This window comes from Podarcis gaigeae, assembly GCF_964106915.1.
Source record: "Podarcis gaigeae genome assembly, chromosome: 11".
NCBI lineage: Eukaryota > Metazoa > Chordata > Lepidosauria > Squamata > Lacertidae > Podarcis > Podarcis gaigeae.
The window spans coordinates 36,443,963-36,453,417 of record NC_139687.1 but is presented as its reverse complement, the minus strand read 5'-3'; positions in this window follow the sequence as shown (position 1 = coordinate 36,453,417).

The window sequence follows — 9,455 nt, the reverse complement described above, 5'->3', positions numbered from 1 at the left end:
TTGACTCATCTGTGGATACATTGTCAATCATTCTGATGCTGCCTGAAGATTCTGGGTGTCAGAACTTTTGCCCCTTTATGCTGGAAAACCAAGGCAGGGTTGTAAATAACCCAAGAGGAGCTGCTTGCTGCTTAGAGGGGTGTGATAAAACATGATGATGCACTGGTCATTGCAAGTAAGGCACACTGGAGTTGCTTTCAGCAGACAGATGGACTACCTTACATACCAACCTAAGATATCAAAGGGGACTTGGCAGGGTATGGATGGGATCCAGAGGCTAAGTGAAATAAACTGTGTGATGGAGCATGTGATGTCAGAGAGGTGTGACCTTCATTTGCAACTGTGACCAGCCTTTTAATAGCACCATCTGCTTAGCTATAGTAACAACACCACTTTTAAGAGTTGAGAGTTGTATGTGCAGTTTCAAATGATACAGATGAGGAAGATATTGAAACAAGGGAGTCCTTATGGCTTAGAGCTATTATCCACTGAATATGAAAGAACATATGAAAATTAAATTAGGACACATAGCTGATGAATTTGCTAAACAAAAGAAATGCAAAGTGATGCTTAAATTTATGAGAAGAAATATTACTATGATACGCTTATCTACTAGTTTGCAGATGGTAACAATTTTTTTTATGATTAACTCTTATGAATAGTTGTGCTGAGCAGCTGAAGGCGAGCTTCCATTGTGCTAGCTGTGTTCTGTTTGTTTCAATTGGAGGAAAGGGATCCATACTGAAAACCTGCTACAAAGCCTATTTTTCTCTTCTTTCTGTTTCCTCTGTTCCTGGTCTCGATCCTCATTATTTTTTGCAATGGTTGATTGAATGATGTCCACAATGGCCCATCACTAAACTGACTAAATGAACCCCATTTTAATTGATGGACAGTGTAATCCTATTCAAGTCTATCCAGAATTAAACCCTGCTGATCTCAGTGGGCACTAGCTACAATGTTCACATTCTATCTCTACTGATTGCCAGCTGCTGGAAATGCAGGATGGGAGAATGCTGTTGCACTCAGGTCCTGCTTTCAGGTTTTCCCCAGGCATCTAGCTGGCCACAGTGAGAACAGGATGCTGGACTAAATGGGCCATTGGCCTGATCCAGCAGGTTATTTTTATGTTCTCCCCTGAAAATATGCACAGGTTTGTAGTCAGAGTCAATTTCTGTGCTGTTTCCTTCTGTGCTGGTCCAGCAGAACCACACTCCCCCGTCCATTTCCCAGTGTAAGTTATCCACTGAGGGGACCAAAGCTGTCTCCATCCAACAACCAGGCTTGAAACCAGCTTGAAATGGAGCTAGATGACCAAGAAACCCCTGGAGCTGAGATGCCACCACATGCATGGGATATTGGAGGCTGGGTGAGAAGTATCCAGTATGGTGGGATTCAGGAAGGGCTTTTTTTGAGGAGGAAGGGCCATCCTCCTTTAGGCATGCTGGAACATTGCCTTGTTGCAAGGAGGCACTGGCTACTCAAGCTAGTCCCCCGCTGGTCTTTTTAATGAGCCAGGAAGGGCAAGGATCTAACACACATAGTAGGAAAGTCTGACAAGCTGGCATTTGGGGATCTAGTCTGGTCATCAGAAATCCTGCAGGAAGGGAAATCTGATGAAATGGGGTTGTAGCTGCTGTGCTGGCAGAACTTATTTACTTTTGTTTCTTAGGAGCTGCACCACAGAATTTCCAGTTTTATCTCCCAAGGCTCTGTCCAAATACTTCAGCAAAAAGATCCCTTAAGTTTCCCACAAACACAAATGGAAACAGAAACAACATTGTAACAGGAAAGTATCACCCTTCATACCAGCCATATCCTTAGGCAAATAGATATGGTTTCACATGGCATTCATTAAGATGATTTTTGTTAGCACCTGCTAGGAATCTTATTTGTTAGTATATAATCTAATGAAAACACATTAAGAGACTAACATTGCTTCAGGGAACATTAAATAATGTAGTTTTCTGCTTCATTTTATTGGGGCCTCATCTACACTAGGAAATCACACATTCATAACTCACTGCCCAATTAGCAAAAAATATAGTTTTATACTGGAGATATAAAAACACCCTTATAGTTCATTGCACACTTCCTGCCTGGCTTCCACACAGGTGGCAGAAAGTTCAGAGCAGCTTTTAAATGGTTGGTTTCCGTTCCTATGTATTTATTGTACCTTTTCTATCCGGCTTTCTAGCCCTATCATTTTTTTGTCCTCATTATTGAAAATATACTGTTAATTTGCTTGTTTAAACAGGTTATAAAGCTTTCATAGCAATATCAAAACAGATTCCCTAAACCCAGCTAATACTCAGAACTAGGAATGGGAGATAATTCTGATTCACTTCACCTTTAAAGCCAAATCTCTAAAATTCACAATTTCTGAAATAATATGAGAACCAAAACATAACCAATCCCTGGCATCTTCAGTATGGGCTGGGAAAGACCTGAAATCCAGTCTGTGCAGAAAATACTGATGTAGATGCCAGGCCAGCTCTCTGGATGGCCATTGGCTTTGCTTCCTCCCCTTTTTTTGTTAATGAGCAGTGCTGTTTACAGTTCCCACCTTGCAACCATGTACTTGCAACTTAGGATAACACTTCATACATCAGAATAAATGTGTTAGTCTTTAAGGTGTCTAGCTGTCTTTGCTGCAAGAGACACAACACAACCTAACCCTCCGGGGATTTTTTTCTAACTTCCCCAAATAGTGGGCAGCCTTTTGAAAGTTAGTTCTCAAACCTTCAGAGAACATCACAGAAAAGTATCATAGGTGCCTCATCTGCACCATGCATTTCAAGCTTTAAACAATCATGGCTTCTCAAGAATACTGGAAACTGTTGTTTATTAAGGGTGCTGAGAGTTGTTTGCAAGGGGAAAGGGGGTCTTCTAATAACTCTCAGCTCCTGAACAAACTATAGTTCTCCCTTTCCTCTCTATCTCTTCCTCTCCTTGGTGTCTAATGCCAGCATCCATTGAAAACTCTGATGGCTTTTATCCTGTGGTCATCACAGAAGTGTGGGATGTAATCCACTGGGAGCAGTCAAGTACAACATTACCTGTTTTGCTAGAGTGTGTCATACAGGGGATGTTGGTCCAGCCAGTCGAAACTTCCTGTTCCTCCAGGCCTGGCGCATCCTTCCTTGAATGTGACTAGGAGGTGGGCGTGACCTTTCCAGACCTGGTAAAAGGCCAAGTCACACAGCTACCTTCCTCTCTTCAATCTTCCTTTTGTCCTGCGAACTTCCTGGACTGTACTGCTGGCTGCCAGCCAAGCAGTCCCCCAGGTTATCTCCCCTATGGGGTAAACCTGTTTGTACATGTTTGTAACTTTAAGCCTAAAGCCTGCCTTCAGGGATCACACCGTGCTCTGCTTGATCATAAGTAAAACTACTTTATGTTAGTTATGAATAAGACGTGGTGTCTTTATTCTTTTAGGAGGAATTCAAAGGGGTCTTACCAGGAATATTAGAACATATCTCAATCTGGGCAAGACAGATTGAATAGTTTATTGCCTTAAGAAACTCACATGAGTTTGCAACCAGTTTTCTGCTGCACAAGAAGGGGAATGCACTATGCTAAGTGAAGAAACTTGCTAGCGCAAGTTAGGAAGGATATTAATAAATAAACAATAAATAAACAGTATACCCTCTCCTGCCACGTTCAACATTCCCACAAGAAGAGAGAGGCTTCAGCAGAAGTGGGCAACCAGGAAGGAAATAATGAGACAGCTTCCTCAAGCTTAGACTTTGAAATTCACTTGGGGGGGGGGTGTGAGGAAGATGGAAAACTTGGCTGGGAACTTGATAGGGTTTGTGGGTGCCACAGCACCCATGGGCACAATGTTAATGGACCAGGGGCCTGATTTGGTATAAGGGCAGCATTATACATTCTGGGCATAAAGCTCTTGACTTATTCCTCAGCACTGAAAGGATCTCAGATGGAAGGGCTTGGGAAGACCACACTGTAAATATGTGGAGCCTTTTGGGCTTTTCTCAAGGTCTTTAGACCAGGTGCAGAAGAGGACAGGCCTCTTGAACTTCTGCTTAAAAAGGGGGGAATTCTGCAGGTATAGCTTACAAGTGGTACCTTGGGTTACAAATGCTTTGGGTTACAAAGCTTCAGGTTACAGACTCCACTAACCCAGAAGTAGTACCTCAGGTTAAGAACTTTACTTCAGGATGAGAAAAGAAATCACATGGCGGCGGTGTGGTGGCAGCGGGAGGCCCCATTAGATAAAGTGGTACCTCAGGTTAAGAACGGACCTCCGGAATGAAGTAAGTTCTTAACCAGAGGTACCACTGTATATGATGTTGAGTCTTTCCACCAGAACCTGCACATTCAAATAGAAGGTCCCTGTAATTTCATTCTGTTTAGTGTACCATTGCATTACTGATTAATTGCCCCTTAATTCAGCAGCCTGTTCCCAAGGGAGTGGGGCTCAGTTACTCATTTTTAACTTTATTTTAGTTTGTTGCAAAATATTACTGAATGGGAAGAAATAAAAGGCAGAAACCACAAATAAGAAGCTTTAATTAAAGTTTCAGGGGATTTCTGCTGAGTATTACTTACTTCTGAATAAACATTTTATATTTTATTCTGTGAACTACCCTTAAATCTTATTATGCAGAGTGGTATATAAATCTAATAAATAGCATATATATATAAAAGATATTGGCCATGTGGATGGGCATTGCTGAAAAATGTATCACTCTATTAATACCCACATGGAACCACCATTTTAGTTTAGTTAACAGCACACACCTTTATTTTTTGAGGCTATATGATACTAGGGAGCAATATTAAAGGTGGTTTTCCCTTTTAACACTAAGAGATAACATTTGCTGATTAATTCATTAGTTATCTTCTTTCATTATCTTAGAAATACACTTTTTAATGATTTTATAATGCACACATTTGCTTAAGCTTTTAACCTATTATTATTCTAACTGGTGAAAAGGTAGATGACTTATCAAATAAAAATATTTCAGTGGTAGGCAACTCTACTAAAAAAGGAATAAATTACATCAAAACCACATCATCAGTGAGAGTTCCCCCCCAATTACATTAGTGTTTGCCCATCTATAAGACTATAAGAGTTTTAGAACCACTAAAGTTCCACTGTGTGAGTTACAGATAAACGAGTCCTTGTCAAAAACAAACTCTGAGGCTATAAAAGCCACACTGACCTTTTTCCTTTTGAGATTAAGCTGAAGATTTGGGAGAATTTTCATGGCACCTCCAATAAATTCTCAGAAGCTTGCTGGTAGGTGGTATTATAAAACTCATGCTAAAACATGAGCAACACAAGATTTGTTGTGCCAGTTGTCGCACCCACAATCACATCCATGGTCACTCTTGCTCATAATCCTAGCCATGACCAGCTGCAATGCCACAAGAAAACTCATGAGTTTTATGCCCCAAGCTATGCAAATTCTATTTCCCCCCCATCAACCAGTCTTAACAATATTAGCTGTTACTTCTCACTTCTCCATATCCTGTGTAAACTTTCAGTTGAGTCAGAAAAAAACAGCTACCATTATTAAATCAGACTTTTTGTGACCATGATTCTAGTCCCCCAAAGGGCTATGTTTGAATAATTTTTACTAAACGGAAAACCTCACTTTCATTTCAATGCTAAAATTAGGCTACCACAATAATTTTTTTACATTTTGTTCTAATTACGCAGAGGCTCAAAATGCAGTTGCGTCATTGAGACTATAAAAAACAGTTGATGGCAAAATTCACAACCCTTAGATTGCACTATTCACTATCAAGTATGTTTTTCATTCTTCTTATAAACATTCCACAATCTGAACTGTGAAGGGAACTTAGAGACAAAATAAAGCTGATTTTTACAGGATAAGGTTTTTCTTTTCAAAATTGTAGCTCACTCAGTGGAGCAGTTTACCAGCCTTTCTGTGTCTTACATCAATTTGAAACATTATTCATTTGAGAAAGAGAACCTATTTCTAGTTCTTAGCATGCGTCTTTAGCTCCCACCAAGCAAACTGAATTGTATATTGGCTTAAATATGGAAGTAATTGAACCTTAACAATAAGTGCAATATTGGATACCTATATAGGAGACAAGCAGAAGAAAGCAAGGGTGATAAAGCTCAAAGATAAACTGCTGTCATTTTATTTTGGATCAATTGATAATTGACCTGGCATAAAGGATAATAAAAGGAAATCATTTTCTGGTTATTCTGCCTCCAACAGTAATTACATGGAACATTTTTTCTGTGGATGAATATGGCATCATTGACGTAACTACTATTTTTGAATGTGGATGGTGCTGGAGAAACACAGAAAATCATTAGGTACTTTAGAGCATCTTTTTAAATCTGTAACCCTAAAGTACATACAAGATATGTACTTTCTTTTTTAAAAAACACAAAAGAGTTCCAGCAACAAAAAAACAAAACCAGACAGTTTTCCTACCATGAAACTTTAAATTGGCAAGCTTTGGATCTATGTCATTTGTATTAAAATGGATGCAACCAAATCACTGCAATTATACTGGTCCTTCAAGCTGTTTTAACCACCATTTACTGTATTTCTGAAGTGCCTCCCTGAGTACCAGCTGTAAAAGGATATCAGAGATGCTTTGATTCCTATGCCTGGACTAATGATAAGAAACACTCACCTGGTCACCTGGTGTATCAAAACGTTCTATTTCATCAAATCATAGAGTTGGAAGGGACTCCAAGGGTCATTTAGTCCAACCTCCTGCAATGCAAGAATCTCAGCATGTGGTCCCCCGTACAATTTGAAGCTTGCTTATCTTTTGCAAGTGGGCCAGCTGTTTTACTGCTGCACCACTTTGGGTATGGGGTGTTAGGGAAGACCAAGGGCCATATTCAACTTACGGTACTGGTCCCACCACTGAAAGCCCATGCAAGGACTACGGCTGGTGCAGTGGGGCCTTCCCCCCAAACTGCACAAGTTGCTGGGAGAATTCCCAGAACAGAACATGGTGCTGGAGAAGGCACATTGTTCCACCAGGTAGGCAGAAATGTTTGGGCTGCTGGAGTGATCCACTTAGCACTATGTTGAATTCCTCCTGAAGCAAATGTGTAGTTAGGTAAAAATAATAATGATCACCATCATGGAATATTCTAGCCTCTGGTTGCATTTAGCTCTTCAAGCTTTAGTACACCATATATTTTGGAAAAATTCTCAAGCACCCTATAAGTCTGTTGTTTATAGTCTTCCTTTCATTGATTCCATGATTCAAGAACACAGTATCTTCCCCTGTACTCACAGTTTGTTTACTTTGTGTGATTCCAAGGGATGCAGTTGTGTCCAGACTCCTGTGGGCTTAGAAAATAAGCCAAATAACTCTAACAAAATACAAAGGACTATCTTGCATCTAGTAACATGTGGCTAAAAGCAGATAACATTGACAGTATAGCTTGTTTGCCTCAGAACAATGAAGCCACACTTCAGTAGTGTGCAGCCAACCTAATTACCTCTGAATAATGGAGAATTCGTTAATTATTATCCCGTCAGTCAAAAACTCTTATTAGACATGGAGATGATGTCATATCACTGCATAAAAAGCATGAGCAAGATAAACAACATGTATAAACACTGTAAGTAAACAAATAAATCTCAGTTGCTCTGTAGACCATTTTATGACTTTCCGGTGCTCTCTCTAAGAACTAAGAAAGGTGATTTTGTGCTAAACCTAGAACTTGCTTATGACTGATTCATAGCAGCCTGCCCTTCTCATAAGATTTTCTGGAGAGGTCCTTATTCAACTACGCAGCTGAGGTATACTGTGCCTTGACAAATATTTCTTTCATGGTGGCACAAAATTGGAATGCTCTCCTTAAGGAGGCCGGTCAAGCAGGGCCATTATAAACTTTTTGATGCCACATGAAGACCTACCTATTTGCTCAAGCATTTTAGGGCACTTCCAGACTGTTGCAATTTATGGGTGGGACTCAGTCACATAATGTCAAATTCAAGTAGTGCAATTATAGTCGATTGTGAGGGGGTGTTGTGTAGCAACCCACTTCGGCAAAAGATCAATCTTTTTGTGATGAGGAAGGCGGTGGGAAAATACACTGTGCTTTTTGTACACCACCCTACTGCGGATAAATACTTAAAACAAATAGTAAATAAATAAAATGAATCCTAAGCAGATTGTGCCTTCAGTACAAACCTACCACCGTCATTATTTTCACATGTGTAACAACCTGAATAACTCACAGCACAGTGACGGTTTAAGAATGCTGAATGTATGGTGTGTTCCTTTGAATGGAACCAGATTCTTCCTTGTAACTTCTGCAGGTGCTTCCTGACTTTAATGTCAAAATGCATCTCATTCCTTCATTTGCCATTCTTTTAATGATACTATCAATTATCAAACAGAGGGAAGGGAAACACAACCCATGCGCGATGATGAGGAGGTGTTTTCTTGACATGGGTTTACTTGGAGAGTTAATGCCTGAAAGAACTGCAGAATTCTGAAGCAAGCAGCAGCTCATTGATGTCATCAGGCACCTTATCCTGATTTCTGATTGGATAAAGCACTTGATGATGAAGATAAAGCTTATTGAAACAGAAGTGCCAAATACCAAAATACATTAATCCAGTAATTTTCCCAAGTGCTGTTTCAATGGTCATTTATACATAAAAGGAAATGTCAATGCCTATAGGCTTAAAGGCAATACAGTTTGTTTTCTAAGCAACTTAGGGACATCTAATGCAACTGGGATCTTGTAGACTCTTAAGAAGTGATTGTTTGACACTGCTGTATTTTTCCTGATCTCACATGTACAGAGAAGGATATTAAACCATAAATAGCTCTTACTTTTCTATTGATTTTTTAAGGTAGACTCTCTGATATAGACTCCTTTCTTAATTTAAGTGTTTAATGGTAGAGCTGAGGATGTTTAGATAAGCCCATGTAGTGAGCACGTTTTCCATTGTTCAAAGGGGGAGGCTAGTCTAAATTCATGATCATGGAGCAATTTAATTAAAGACAGCAGATAAATCTCCAGTCTCTGACTTTGCTTTCCTCACTCTGTCTCTGCAATTGATCACACTAATAGAAAATACAGCATTGTTTTGTCTAGAACAAAGAATTATGGGCTATATCCTTCCTGTTGAAGAAAGTGGATACACTCCCCATTCTCCCCCTGCCCCCTCAACACATGCAGCCCTTCTGCTGTCAGCCATGTAGCTCCTTCCTAAATACCCAGGCAGCTGCAAAAGAGCTTTTAAGGTCTGTTGTTCCATTTCGGACTCGGCAAAATACGTCATACCTTCTTAACTGGTTAAGAGACAGAAGCATAATTTTCATATAAAGTGTCTCGTGTACTTTTCATACACAAATCCCAACATCAGAGTCTCTGTCTAGTACTTTATTGTGGTTTATTTAAATGACATTAAAAGTAAAGAAAAACATATACAAAATGTTAATGGGAGAAAAAACAAGCCATT